The sequence below is a fragment of the Pelecanus crispus genome, chromosome 8, assembly GCF_030463565.1.
Source record: "Pelecanus crispus isolate bPelCri1 chromosome 8, bPelCri1.pri, whole genome shotgun sequence".
Taxonomy (NCBI): domain Eukaryota; kingdom Metazoa; phylum Chordata; class Aves; order Pelecaniformes; family Pelecanidae; genus Pelecanus; species Pelecanus crispus.
The window spans coordinates 20365902-20380217 of NC_134650.1; the positions used below are offsets into that span (position 1 = coordinate 20365902).

At 46.3% G+C, this 14316-nt stretch overlaps 1 protein-coding gene across 1 annotated transcript in view; it reads left to right on the forward strand.

The window, feature by feature from the left end:
- Positions 1-7276: 7276 nt before the first annotated feature.
- Positions 7277-14316, forward strand: part of CTNNA1 (catenin alpha 1) — a 119830-nt gene continuing 112790 nt past the window's right edge. The window contains exon 1 of the mRNA XM_075715811.1: positions 7277-7335. The gene's annotated coding sequence lies outside the window, so the exon portion shown is untranslated. The remainder of the gene's footprint in view (positions 7336-14316) is intronic.

Sequence of the window (14316 nt, forward strand, 5' to 3'; positions counted from 1 at the left end):
GGCACCTCATGCCCCGTAAGCCAGACTCAGGCGAGTCCATCCATTCTGCAAACTCTTTAAAGCCATGTAATTAACCCAAGGTAGCTCCTCATCCCCAAATCAGAATTTCTCTGAATTTGCTTAAACCATTGGACAAAGTGGGTTGAGATAAGTAGGGCAAGGACAGGAGAAGAAACATGTATGTTCCCAAATGAGAAAGCCAGGGCAAGGATACTGCTCTTCTCATTGGCAACTGCACACAGGCTGGATGGATCAAGATGGATAGGTGGGACGGATAGCTTTGCATTTCTACCTCTATGTCAAGTGTGCAGAAACCTATCCTATGCAGTGACCAAGTTTCTGGAGAGCTGGAAGCGATCATTCAGAGGCATGGGAAAGCACCAGACATACCACATAGGAGACATTGAACCCAGCAGGATGCTTCATAAGTCAGTGTTACCTTTTCCTCCCTCACATAAGAAAGCAGAGATCAGCAGAAAAAATTGCTGGGTGTGATGCTCATCCTCTTGCTACAATACCACAGGACGTGGGAGACCCTACTCATTTTTCTCCTGGTTAAAAAGGATCCTGGTAAAAGGATTTATTCAAGTCTTGTTAGAAAATGCTGCCCTGTTCTTCCCCCACCCCGGGGTACAGACACGCAGCATGGCTGCTTGCCCATGAGGACAACCTCAAAGATGGGGAGGAAATGTGATTTTTCCCTGATGACTTTCCTCCCAGTAATCTTAGCTGCTATTTGTAACAGCAGCAGATACCGCATCCTCAGACAAAATCTGCTTTTCAAGTGATGATGTCCCTTTTTATAATAAATGCTGCCAACTCCCAGAAGTGATAGCTCACAAACAATCAGTGAGAGGACAACGGGAATGCTCCTTAAGATGCTGTGCAGAATAGATCATCCACTGTACAGCAACAAATCAAATTTAGGGAGAAAGAATTTGAAAACAAATTACCAGCAAGATATTTCAAGCTGACAGCAATTTGGAGCAACTTAGGTCTGTCTGGTAAGGACTGCATTCCTTTTATTTCCCTGTCAATAGCAGCTACCTTATAAGATTGGTTTCTCGTTGATAATTCTCTTGTCTGGAACAGAAACTCCTGAGCACACTTAAGTTGATAACTCTCTCTTTGATCACATTTTGGTAGCAATGCTTTTCACCTTGACGACTGGATTTCTCCCTTTGGATGAAGTTTCAATGCCCACATGGTTGTGGGATTTCCAGCCTCAGGGCCTTCTGGTGCAGTGCAGGCAGTGTGGTCCTGGGCTTGGACTCAGTGCTGGGAATGGCGGGGATAGGAACTTGGCGGGGGAGCTGCGGGGATAGGAGCACTAACCCGCTCTGCCTCTGTTTCCCTGCTACTACAATAGTATAAATACGGCTCGTATGTACTTCTCTCTTCATGGGAGAGGGATAATTAACATCTGCTAGTAATACCTTCCCCTTGGAAATGCTGAAACATGAAGGATTAAGGGTGCTCCTCTACGCCAGCTTGCAGTGTAAGAGGTGAAGACATCACCTCTTTGTGTGCCTAGAGGAGTGATGTGGAGCTTCGCATGGCATGTGTGAGTTAACAGGAGCACACGGGGAAGGGAATATCAGATATGGTGCAACCACAGACTTAACATATGCACAGAGCCCTGCCTTTGCTCCGGGTTAACATAGCAGGTGGCACTCAAGTGCAGCATGGCCAAGAGAGACACTTGGGTGGAGGAGGAAGTTGGGAGTGATCCCACTCTGCACGCACGGGGTGTGCATTTCTCCAGCATCCCGTTGACATAGCACTGAGGACTCATCTTGTGCTGGATGTGTTAATTATGGAGGTACATCATTAATGTCCATCAGCAAGCAGAGAGGATGCAGCAGGCAGGAATGTGTTGGGGGTAGAAGGGAATGCAGCAGTGCTGACATACCCCAAGCAGGAGAGACATAAGAACAGTGCACTAGTCTGTAATTTGCCTGCAATTTCTCCTTGGGAAGCAATGAAAGTTTACGACTAGCCGTGGCAATGCCCATGTATCTCTTCCAGAAAGTGGAGGATAAAAATAGGCCAGAATTGCACTAAGAAAAAGAGAATTTTGACATTCCTTTGAAAGCTCTTTTCGGCCAAGTGCTTCCAGTCTATTTTGGCCAAGTACTTATTAAGAGGGATGCCAGCTGTGGCTGACAGTCATTTCGGCTACCCTCAGTTTAACGCAAGCCAGGCCCTGCCCATCGGCAGAAATAAATCTCTGCCAAGGGAACTCAGCCGAGCAGGGCGATTCGACTAGTTTAATCTTTTGAAATGGAAATGAAGGGATTCGTGCCAGTTTAGCAAAGCCCTAGCTCCCCTCTGGGGTTGTGTCAGCTTTGGGACAGGAGGACTGTTTCCATGTTGTTTTCTCAATTGCCCCACTTGGTGCTTGGGGTCAGCTTTTACCTTGCTGAAGCTTTGTGCAATGCTGCTGAGCTTCCAGGGAGTGTGAAAGGGAGTTTGGTGCTCTGAGTGTAGGGTCAGGTGCTGTCAGCATGGGATTTGTTTCCTCCTCTGGCTTCTGCTTTGTGCCTAGCATTTGATAATAACTTACTCATCAGGAGGGAGGAAAGCCTTGATCCAATGATGGTTTAAATTTGTAGCTTAAGTTGTCCTTTAACACCCTAAATTAAAATCACCCAGTACTTGCTTTACACAGCACCCCCCCTGGGTAAAGCACGCAATCTATGATGCCTATTTATTGAAGCAGTGCCTTAGAAACTGAAATCTTATTGTCTGTTCTCCATGGATATGAAATAGTGATGTAACAGAGGCTCCATTTAAAATTAAGAATTTTTTCCCCAGTGCCCTTGGCTAAGCTTTCCTTCCCTGCACAGTCCCACCTCTCAGGGACCCACATTTCAATGGTGCTGTATGCCCTTAGTCTTCACAGCATTTTAGGATCTTTGCAGATGGAAAGTGCCATAGAAATGTAAAACCTTATTAATTAAAGGCTGAAATAGATGCAGTGTGTGGAGGTCAATGACTCATGCAGTAGGATTCTCAGGCTTCTGCTATGCATTGCCTCAGGGCGCTTTTTTGAATGTTCCCCTCTCTGGGGCTATGACAGTTTATTACACAAAGGCTGTGTGAACCGGAGGTGAATGCAAACTACCCCGGCTAGGCTTTTCCCTAGTTGGCAAAGCAGCAACCAGTGAACCCAGTTCATGCTGAGCCTTTTGGGATAGCATAATTTCTCCTCATTATGGTTTCTGCCTGTTTTTTTCAGGACGCCTGTGCTGTACTGTGTGTGCGTGGGGGGATGCTGCTTGGTGCCGGGGCAGCCCCTGCACTCATGGTCATGCTGGCATTACGGATTGCTTCTGGGTTTCTCTTTCCAAAGGCTCCAGGGGCACTCGGCAATGGAGGAAGAGACAGCGTTTTGGGTAGCATCCAGTGGCTTCCTGAGTATGAACTGGGCCGTGTTTCTAGAAGACAGTTTTTCTTGGAGAGGGTGGGCAGTGATGGCGAACACAGCAGTTGTAAGCCCTGCAGCAGTGGGCACCTGTGGCTGTAGCTCTGGCTGGCACAGCCTGGGCCAACCTCAGAGGCATTGCAGTGTTGATCAGGGCAGCAAAGTCCAATCCCTGAGCAGCCAGTGCTGCCAGAAGAAGCCCCAGCGTATATGCAGATGTACTGGTAAATCCATTCTCCTCCCGGCTGAGGTTTGTTTAATCGAGGTGGGTGTTTTAGTTATTCTGCTGCGACGTTCAGCTTACGTGATGTAGCTGCAGTCCCACCAAAAGCACCACCTACACACTTTTCCACCCTGCTAATGCAGTCCTGAGGCATGCATGGCCCCAGGACATTGGGATTTGCTTCCTGGCTGTGCAGATGTTGATTCCTAACTGGATCTTGGGAGACAATCTTAACTCCTTTACGTATCTGAGCCCTGAAGAGGAATGGTGATGCCTCCCAGCTGCATGGGAATGCTGAGACCAATACTGGGGAGCCCCCAGGACTTGATGCCATAGCATGCGTGAGATGACGTTTGGGCCAGACCCTCAACTTTGCTACATTGCTGGCTTCATCAGAGCCACCAGCCCTTAGAAGATGCTGCATTTTGGCGTAACCCCCATAGCTAACCTCACCCAGCTTGCGAGGTCCCTACCCTGCTCCTGGCCCCCTCGCTGGCAGACCAGGTGACAAGGCTGCACTGTGTAACTGCTCCTCTGCAGTCAGCACAGCTGGTGGCACAGCACAGCTGGTGGCACAGCACAGCTGTCCTGGGGCTGTCCTCGCTGCACAGCATGACATCATCTTGCAGATAGCCTCAACTCTCTGGTATTTGGACCCTAAGATTCTTTTATTGTGTTTTTAGTTTTTCCTCTTTTTTTTTTTTAGTTTTTCCTTTTTGACCGCTGCCCATTCAGCCTCTCCTGCAACTTCGGTCTATCATTACACCACTCTACATCTTTTCCACTTTTCCTCATTCCTTTTATTTCCTTCCCTCTCTCATTCCCTTTTTATTCCCCCATTACCATCTTCCACCCCAGCCGTCCTGTCTTTGCACCCCTCACTTCTCTTTCAACACTCACTTCTCACAAATAACAAAACTAAACCGCTCTTTTTAAAAAACACAAAGATCAAACACACATTTTGAAACGGGCATGAATGGATGCACGGAGCAACTACTGCATTTCAGCAATGTTGTCACAGTTCCAGTTGAAGCATATAATTTAGATCCCATGTATGCTGGGACTAGCCAGACAGTGTAGTTACACCAGGTGCTACATAAACAAGACCCCCTTGGCACTCAAACCTACCCTGGGATTTAACAGCGAAAGGGCAGCTTTCCTGCTGTGACTGTGCCCACATGGGTGTCTTCAGGTGGCACTAGACAGGGATTGCCCTTGTGCACACATCTGACTAATGCTGATACACTGCCAGGAGTGCAATCGTCAACCATGTTCTGCTCTTACGAGCTACACCTCGAATTGTCCTAACGGAGGCAAGATTGAAAGCCTTTATTTTATGCACTTAACAACCAACCTGCAGTATATCTGCGGCGGCCTCTCCTCTTCACCTGTCCTCTCCCCTGGCTTACATTTGGTTTTCACCTAGTGAAAAGGGGAGAGAGAAACATTTAAAAAAAAACAGGAAAATGAGATTACAAAACCACAAACACTGTTAAAAGGGAGATTCGGGGTCAAGCAGAAAACTTCTAACTCATTTCAGAAAATGGATTAGATTTCAAGCTGCCGGCACAGCCTGATGCTGTTTTAATGACATTTACTGGATGGGAGGTGTTAGCTATTGTTCCTGGGTGCCTGTCTAAACAACACCCTGCATTTTAGTCTCGTTGACAGAGCCTGCTACCATGTTCCAGAGAGAGCTGTTAATTAAGAGACAAAGTCCAATCTCAACCTAGCTGGCTCTATTTTTACATAATTTTATTTTTTGTGTGCTCAGTCTTTTAACTTGCTCCACGAACCAACAGGGCTGCCAGCTGATCTCCTACTTTTTCCTTCACTTTTCAGCAGCGTGGTGCAGAATGTGTGATTCTCCACAACTCCAAGCCTTCTACCTTTGAGGCTGTAGTTTTAAAAGGTTTTTTTTTTAAATCTGACATTTTGTCCTGAAAGGATGTGAGATGTGCAGAACCGCTGAATGTGGAAGCCACCACAGGAGGCCAAGACATGATATTAAAAGGAGTAATGAAAGCACGCAAGCTATTGAAGTGTAAACTCAATTTTACTGAGAGTATGCTACAGATCAGAAATGAGTAGTTTGAATCCCTGGTGCAACTGACACCAAAATATTAATGGTTTGGTACAAGCAGGAAATACACGGAGCTTAAAAAATCTGTTTGCTCTGTGTTTCCAGAGGAATGCCTGTTTGTCAAGGCACTGAAGACCCTATATTATTTTAAAAACGTGTATCTCGGTCAGTATCATAATTACAGATCTCTCTTTCTATTAACTTCACTCACTGACGAGGCTGGACTCTTGATCCCTATTTTCTTTCTGGATTGCAAAACAATGGTACTCTGTTTATTTCCTTGTCTTGGATCCCTTTCTTGGATTAAACCTGCAGGAAGGAAAAATGCAATCTAAATCGCTGCAGGACACCGTCTGTCTTCCTGCAGTGAAATCTTGTAGGAGTACGGCAAAAATAGGAAACACGGCCCTGCTAATGCTGTTGAACCAGGATCTGGAAGAAAGTCACAGTCCTGAACCATGGTGTGCCTTTGCCATGACACTGACCTGGGGGTCAGCCCCCTCAGGAATCCACATGGGCTGTCCATCTCCCTCGGCTAGATTACATACCTTGAATGAACCTACCTCCCTGGTAGGTTGCCCAATCTCTCTATATTTTGCTTAATATCAAAGGATGGAGTAGATTCAGGTATCTCCTAAGTGCTGGCAAATGAGTCATGAAACGTGTTAAATTTATTAAATTGTTTTCACAATCCAGTACAAGTGTAAGTTCTGTGGAGACATTTGTGTTAAACACCATCTCAAAACACACCACGAAAAATCCCAGAGTAATTTGTCATAGGATAAAAACAGTCCCTCTCACACAAGAGGCTCACTGAGACTTTTCAAAGAAACCTTTGAAACAAATTAGTGCTTAAAGACAACTCTCCCCATCTGCAAACCTACCTCTCTGGACTGAGGTTGGGTCCCTAAAACCTCCCTCTCTTCTGAGGGGCTCTGGTGGCCCTGCTTGTACCTCTGGGATTTTTTTCTCCCCTGTATTCTTGTTATTAGAGACATTTGCATGAAAACAAGACTTTTCCTAAAAGCAACAGCTCCCAAGAAGGTTAAGATAATTAGGTTTTCAAAACAAAACACCGATTCACGAAACCCAGGAGGAACCGAGCTGGGATTTTTCCTCCACCTCCCTCAAAACCCAGTATCCCTCACCTCCCAGTTCTCCACAGAACTTGCGTGGCCTGCGCTGCCTCAGGAAGGCGAAGCTGGGGTTTGACCTAACATTTTTCGATTCTGCCTCAAAACATGAAGCCCACCCCGGCTTGGAGAGGCTGAGGTGGGGGCGGGGGGGTGGGGAAACCTCCCTTTTCACCTGATGGGTCCAAACCCGCCCGTCCTGGCTCTGTGGAGGGGCTGGAGGCGGGCGGGAGCCCTCACCTGTCGGCGGGCGGTGCCGGGAAGGGCGCGGAGGCGGCGCGGCGGGCGGTGCCGGGAAGAGCGGCCGGGCCGGGCCGGGGAACGCGGGGCGGGGAGGCTCCCGGAAGAGCCGATTTCCTCAGCGGGACGGGAGCGGTCGTCGGGAGGGAGACAGACGGACAGACAAAGCGGCCGCGGGCCGGACGGACGGAAGCGAGAGGCGGTGGTGAGGCGATCCTCTTGCTCCCCGGTAAAGTTGTGGCGTCCTCGGGTGCGGCCCCGCCGCCCCGTTTCGCTCACTTGGAAACTTTTTTGCGCGGTGAGGCGGGCTGGGCCCTGCCGGCCGCCGGTTCTCTGTGAGGGGCGGTGGGAGGCTGAGGGGGGGAGCGGAGCGCGGCCCGGGGTGGCGGAGCGGGCCGCGCCGCCGCCCGCGGGGCGTGGGCCTGGGCCCGGGCCGGCCGTGCTCGGAGGCCGCGCCGGGCCAGGCCGGTGTGGGGTGGCGGCGGGGCGGGGGCTGGAGGCCGGCTTGGGGCGGGGGGGAGCCGGCTGTGTTTTGGGCTGATGAACGTTGTTTTGCGGAGGAAAAGCGCCCGACGGGCCCGGTTCCTGGAGAAGTTTCGGTGGCAGCGGGGCTGTGGGGAGAGGCTCCTCCCCGCGCAGCCGGGCACAGCCCGGCGGGGCCGCCCCGGCGCCGCTCTCCGGCGGTGGGCCGGGCGGGGCGGCCGCGGGCAGGGCCGCCTGCCCGGCTAGCCACACCGAGTCGGTCTTTGCCCTGGTGTGCGCCTCCTTCTTTCGGCCCCCCGAGTCTCTCTTGGCGGTGCAGCTGAAGCGAGCATCCTCCCTCTCGCCCGAGTGGGTGTTTCTGTTTCGGTAGCAAAACGGCCTCTCTTCACTAGGAACACTCTCCTCTCCTCAACTTGGCTCTGCCACGTTTTTTGACACCCACCTCTAATGTGCTACTATGCAGTCAGGCGAGTGCTTCTCCTTCGCTGACAAGAAGTTTCGTGCTGCTCTTTTACAGCCAAAAAGTAGGGAGAGGATATCAACTCTCAGGCACCAGTTTACGCACGACCCTCATCTCTGTGGTCGTGGGGTTGCGGGGCAGTATGAATCATGGAATCGTTTAGGTTGGAAAAGACCCTTAAGACCATCAAGGCCAACCATTAGCCTAACACTACCAAGTTCAGCTGGCTTTTATTAATTACTCATGCTAGTTCAAACCATGTGAAATCTTTCAGACTGAAAGCTGGCAGGAAAGTGTGTTGTGCGCTTACGTTTAGTGAAGAACTGGATGTGGTCAAGGCACGCTTCCCTGCCTGTCTGCCCTTGGCCTGCCTGCCCTGCCCGGGAGGCAAAGGGTGTCTTCTGGTGAGGGTAATCGATCACTCACTTGCCCAGTCTGGGGTGTGAGCCTCCATGACCGTGTTCTCGTTCCAGCTTTTGGAGTTACGACTTGAGGCATGTCTGGGTTATCAGTATTGAACTAGTCTGGGAGGTCTTTGCTGGCCCCTCCCTTCCCCCCTCCCCCCCCCCCCCCCCCCCTTTTCCTTTGTCTTTTGGTTTTTTGAGATGGGGGTCATGTGAAAGGTATTCTTGGCCCTTGAGCTACTTGTTTCCTGCGTTTCTCCTGCACTGTGAGTGGGGAAGTGGGGGAGGTGGGAGAGACTCTGTTAGCTGCACTTTTGTGCTAACGCACCTCCTCAGACCTGCTGGCTACACCAGGCTTCAAGTACTTTCAAGCCCAGTTAAAGGCTGTGGTTTGTTTTGGTTTTTCTTCAGCTCCCGGATTGGTTTGTAGGCAGGTTTGTATTTAAATGGAGGTGAAAACACAGTTTACTTTACAATATGTGCAGTGTTTTAGGTACCTTTTGGTCTGTCTTGGGGTGCTAAGGCCGTGTCAAGTGTTTAGTAGGACTTGTTTCTTCCTGCTGAATTGAAACTTTTTGTTTAAAAAGGACGTAATTTTATGTTGATTTGCTAACTTTTTTATTTACAGGGAAACAGTTTTTAAAACATCAAGGAAATGTTTTTTGACTTTTCTCAGGAGAAACAGACAAAGGTTTATCAGGTTTTGTTTTAAAAAGGCTTTGCCCTGACCTTTTCTGTAATAAACAACATGCCTTCAGTCTTTGGGATTTTTTCAGCCGGCCCTAACAATAGGCCTCTGCATCAGAGATTAAAAGTTTACGCAAGGTGGCAGGGGGGAGCACAGCAGGCAGAGATTAGAAATCCCATGCCCAAACTGATGATTTAAAAAAATACCAACATAAATATTTACCTTACAATAAATTTTCAAATTTGTGAAATGTCATCGTTTTGGTGCTGACATATGTAATGGCAGACATTAATGTGCAGCTTCTTCATAGGACTTTCATTGGTCTGATAAAGTTAGCTGAAAGAGGTAATAGAAAAGTTATTTGTGTTTTTTCAGCAGCATGAGTATCTTCCTTCTGCAGCTGTAAGATTGAGAAACTGATCTTCTAAAGGAATCTGCATTAGTAGAACTGTTTGAGCTGGAAATACACTTTAGTGGGACTTCAGCCCTGCCTTGAAATTGTATCTACTGTTACTATTTGGTTTCTAAATTCCCTCTCATGCAGAGAATTAGTTAAGTTCACAAAAATATTTAGCAGCAGAACCAGTCTACTCATCATAGGTGGATAGTAAGGCTAGTCTAGAGTGAGTACCTACATGGCCATGATATTTCTGTTGAAGGACTTGCTGTATTCAGTTTTACTGGCATCTCTTGGCTTTGCTGGACACTAAAAGAAGCATGACGAGTAAAAGAGGACTGACTATTATTTTGTTAGGACAGTGCCATATTGAGACAGTCATCCAACCAACATGGTGATGAATGCCTGTTGTTATTTTCTACTGGTGTGCCTTAACTGGAAATCACTCAAATCCTTGTGCTGTGGAACTTTAACATATATAACCTTGAGGATTTGGATCCTTTACTACTCTGGGAATTCACCCTAATTTAGTTTCATAGCTAGTCTGGAATAGCTCTATTCAGTGAGTTTATAGCTCATGTATTGGTTGAACAGAGTTGCAGTTTTAGAGAAAGTGCAGATGTTTGATAATTACTGCTTTTAACTCCATACTATTTTAATCCAGCGTATGAGACTTAAAATAGAGCCTACCCAGAAAATTGTAGACCAGCACCCTTACTGGAGGAGCTATGCTGGAAAGATGAGTGGTGAGAGTGACCTACTGTGCCTCAAAGCAGAACTGGGTGCAAATAGATTTATTGAGGTAAAGGAGTTGCAGGAGGAATGCAGTCACGGCAACTGTAAGTGGGATCTTTCTCCGTGAATGACTGTGACTGCTTATCTTCCAGTCAGGGTGAGAATGGGTGTTAACTCTGTTTTCTGGTGTGCAGTGGGTTAGTATAGACTCTTCTATTGGCAAATCTGATACTTAAATATGACTCATAGTTCTTCCTTGACTTTCTTTAAAGAGACAGCTACCTTTTCTCTAAACATGATGACATATTTTTGTTCATTAATCCCAGATGTACTACGGAAAACATCTCCTAGTCCTGGCATGTGCTTATAAATAGCTCCGGTGGAATCAGAGAGGAGTAACCTTTTTCCCCAATGCTTTATAAAGTGGTAGAAATTATTAAATATGCAGATCTAAACTAGCACAGTTTGCAAAAGAAGATTCTCCCCCAATCTATTGACATTCCATCCTGTTATAATTTTTCTAATTTACAAGACAATTACTGGACTAATCATTTAGACTCCTGAGAATCTCTTTTGAAAGGCTTTAAGTTCAGGCATCTATGAATGGAAAAAGCAAATGGAAAAAACTAAAGTGATAACAGTTACCAAGTTAGAGAGTGGAACGCTACTGAGAACATGAAACCAAGCTGGATGCCAGTTGGTTCCCCAGTAGATCTGTTTTAATATATTGAATGACACAAGGAGGGAGGAGTGGTGATGTACATTACAATCTAAGAGTGATTTAAACTCCTGTAGTGTTTCCAAGGCAGTGAGAGGGTTGAGAGCAAATAAGCTAAGGAACTAGCAGCAGTGTGGCGGTAGGATTTCACTGTTGATAATGAGATACAACTTAGGCTCGTGGTGTGCATTTTTTCCAAACACCCAGTTTTCTAAGTTGTCTGTGCCCTGTTACAGAACAGATATGTGTATGACTGTATATGTTTAAGAAGAATTTCTATGTGGAGCTGATGTTGGGGAACAAATGAGATGTTAGTGGAAGTTGAGTAGAATATGCTGTAAGCCCATTAGTGCATCCTGTTCTGGAGTAGTGTTCAACAGCTACTTTAAGAAAAAGACACTGCAACTGGTGACCTTGTGGATAGCTGATGAAGGATGAGGAGAATAAGACTTTTTAAATTTTTCTTTTCCTGGAGATTTACTGAAGGAGATGAGGAGAGAGCGTAGGCCAGACGCTTCTGTCCTTGCTGTTGTTCAGCACAAGATCAAGGGGACATTTAGGTAAATACTAAATTTGCTGCTTTTCAGTTAGTAAGAAGTCAGTAAGAATGAATGCTATCAGGAACATGTGGCCTTGGTGGCATGTGTGGGTTTTTCCCCTCCCCCTTCCACTGCCTTTCCTGCTCTCCCAAGGGTTCAGAGAGTTTTCATTCACTGTTTTATTCTGGGTACTTTGTAGGTGATATCTATACAGCTCTAAGGGGGGATTCTTCTTTCCGTATCTTTTTCTGCATGATACAAGCTCAGCCCAGAAGATCCACTTAAATAAACAGTCTGCACAAGGGCTGCGCTAGCAATGTAGCTTTACATAGCCAAAAGGGTCAGTTTAATTTTTCATGTAAACAAGGCTGAGCTATATGCCTATAAACCAGTGTTTAACCTGTGTAACACCGAGCAGGTCGGTATTAATCTTTGCAAAGTGCTCTTGAGATCTTCAGCTGAAGCTATAGATGGGTAACTTTTTTTTTTTTGTTGAGTAGAATAACAAATTCAGAGACAGCATTGTTGAATAGCAGAGGACAGAACTGGTAGTATGCTGAGAAGCAAGAAGGTGCAAGTTGGTGTTCCTCTGTGTAAATGCAATTAATCAAGATGTACAAGCTGCCTGTTCTGTACCCACTTTCTTGCAAGTATGTTCTTGTAATGTATACTTGTAAAACTAATTTCCTTTAGCATGACTTAAAGACCTAGTGAGTCTCGTTGCTCGATGTTGCTCAAGATCTTGAAGAGTTGCTCAAGATCTTGGATAAGTCATGATGGACTGTGGACACATGTATACGAGTGAGAAGTCTTGTATAAACCTCACATACAATTTACCAAAAAGTTCATTTCAACTAGTACCTGATGTCCACGTGTTTCAGGGTCTAAGCATCTTAAAACTTAAATTACTTATTCATTTAAAGGATGAGAAGCTGAACAATGAACTGGAAGTTGTGCACAGGGGACTTGATGCGATCTGATTGCTGTAGCTGAGAGGTCCATCCAGCCTGGTGTCCTGTCTCCGTGACCCTCATCGTGAGGTTTTGGTTGTTCTGCTCCCATCAACTTTTTATTAATCTAGCTCTTGTCGGAGGTCTTAAATTACAAGCCTTTCACCTGGCCTTGGCCAAGCTGGCTGTTGACAGCACCAGAAGGAGGGAATAAGACAGGAACTCCGGGGGTCGTTTCCATTCCCACTGCTTATCACACTGTTGAGCAGTATTCTCTGGCTCCTTTGATACCTTTGAGGAGTGACTGATGCTCTTGGGTGGTGTCTGGTGTCCCCCTCTGGTTTCCTGATCATAATTTTTGACCCTTGCCACCTTTCATTTTATTGACCCCCACAACCATTTGGCTTCCCTTCCCTGTATTCTTCCCCCCTGCCTTTTTTCTTGGGTGGTGGTGGTGGTCTATAAAGCCATCCTGAAAAGGGAAGACAACAGGCAAGCAATAAAATAAGCAAGAAATGAGAAAAGGGCAATTGAGTAGTATTGCTTCCCTAAGGTGCTGTGCCAGGCTCTTGCACGTAGCAGCTTCCTGAGCCAGGAGTTCAAGCCCAGGCTGACTTCTGTTCTGCCAGTTTGTCCAGCGGCTCTTGTGGCTAGTGCCCAGCACTGGTGGGAGCGCTGCTCAGCTTCTGATGCTGGCAGGCTCGTCTGCAGGTGCAGACCGTCTGTCCTTTCATTGTATTCAGTAGGCTCAGTTCAATGACTTAATTTCTTTAAATTTAGAAACCTGCTTGAGAGTTGAAAGGCTTCATACAAAGTACAAGTAAAATGAAAGACATGATATAGTTTTTGAGAGTAAAAAGGAAGGATCTGGTTTGTCTGTATGAAAAGCTCTGGAGTGGTTTAAATTTCTGTACAAAGTACAGCTTTGTAGTTACTGCCACTTCCACTTTTTGGAAGATGTGTTTAATTACAAACCACTGCCATTGCAGCTGGGAACACATTTCCTAACTAATGTTAAACAATGCATCCTGAAAGCAGAGATGTGGGGAAGGCTTTCAGGAAAGTGAGCATACCCCTTATTTGTTACTCCATGACACTTCTGCTGCTGGTGGAGTCCTCAGTCACAATACTCTTATTTTGTACTGGTACAGTGAGGAGTGCAATATGATTGTGTGGGTAGTTTTTTCCCAGTCTCCTAGCTGGGGTTAGGGAGAAAAAATAATGACATAAGATGCAATAAATGGTAGCAAAAAAAAAAAAAAAAAAAAGCTGGAAGGTTTACTTGTAGCAAACCAGAACAATGCAAATTAGTTGTGCAGGGTTAAAAACTTATAGCCTCAAGGAAAAAAAAAAGGTTAATTTCTGGTCTGTATGCATCAGTACTTTAGCATCAGGTGTTTTAAGCTGTTTTACTTAGTTTGCAGGAATTGGTTAAGACAATTTGATTATGTTTAACAGAATATTATCATGGGCCTAGGGAAAAGTCAGTGGTTATTGGTGAAAGGCACAGTGTTCAGCAGAACCAGAGGCAAAGTGCTGGTGCATAGCCAATTGAACAGGATTTCTTAGCTCATCTGTTTTTTGTTTGGTAGCTTTGTCTTGTTTCCTGTTCCTGGGGTTGAGGAGAAGGGGTGGAGAGAGAAAACGTGTCTTTAATCACATATAAGTTGGTTTCCCCTTGGTAAATGGCTGTGTTAATAGCTTAAAATCCCCCCCTTTTTTTTTTCCCAGCAAGACCAGTGAAGCAATGACTCCTTCCTCACAAACCTTCAGTTCCTTCCTGTTGCTTTTATGAAATGTGGGTGGGTCAGTGACCTTTTTTTTTTTTTTTTTAAA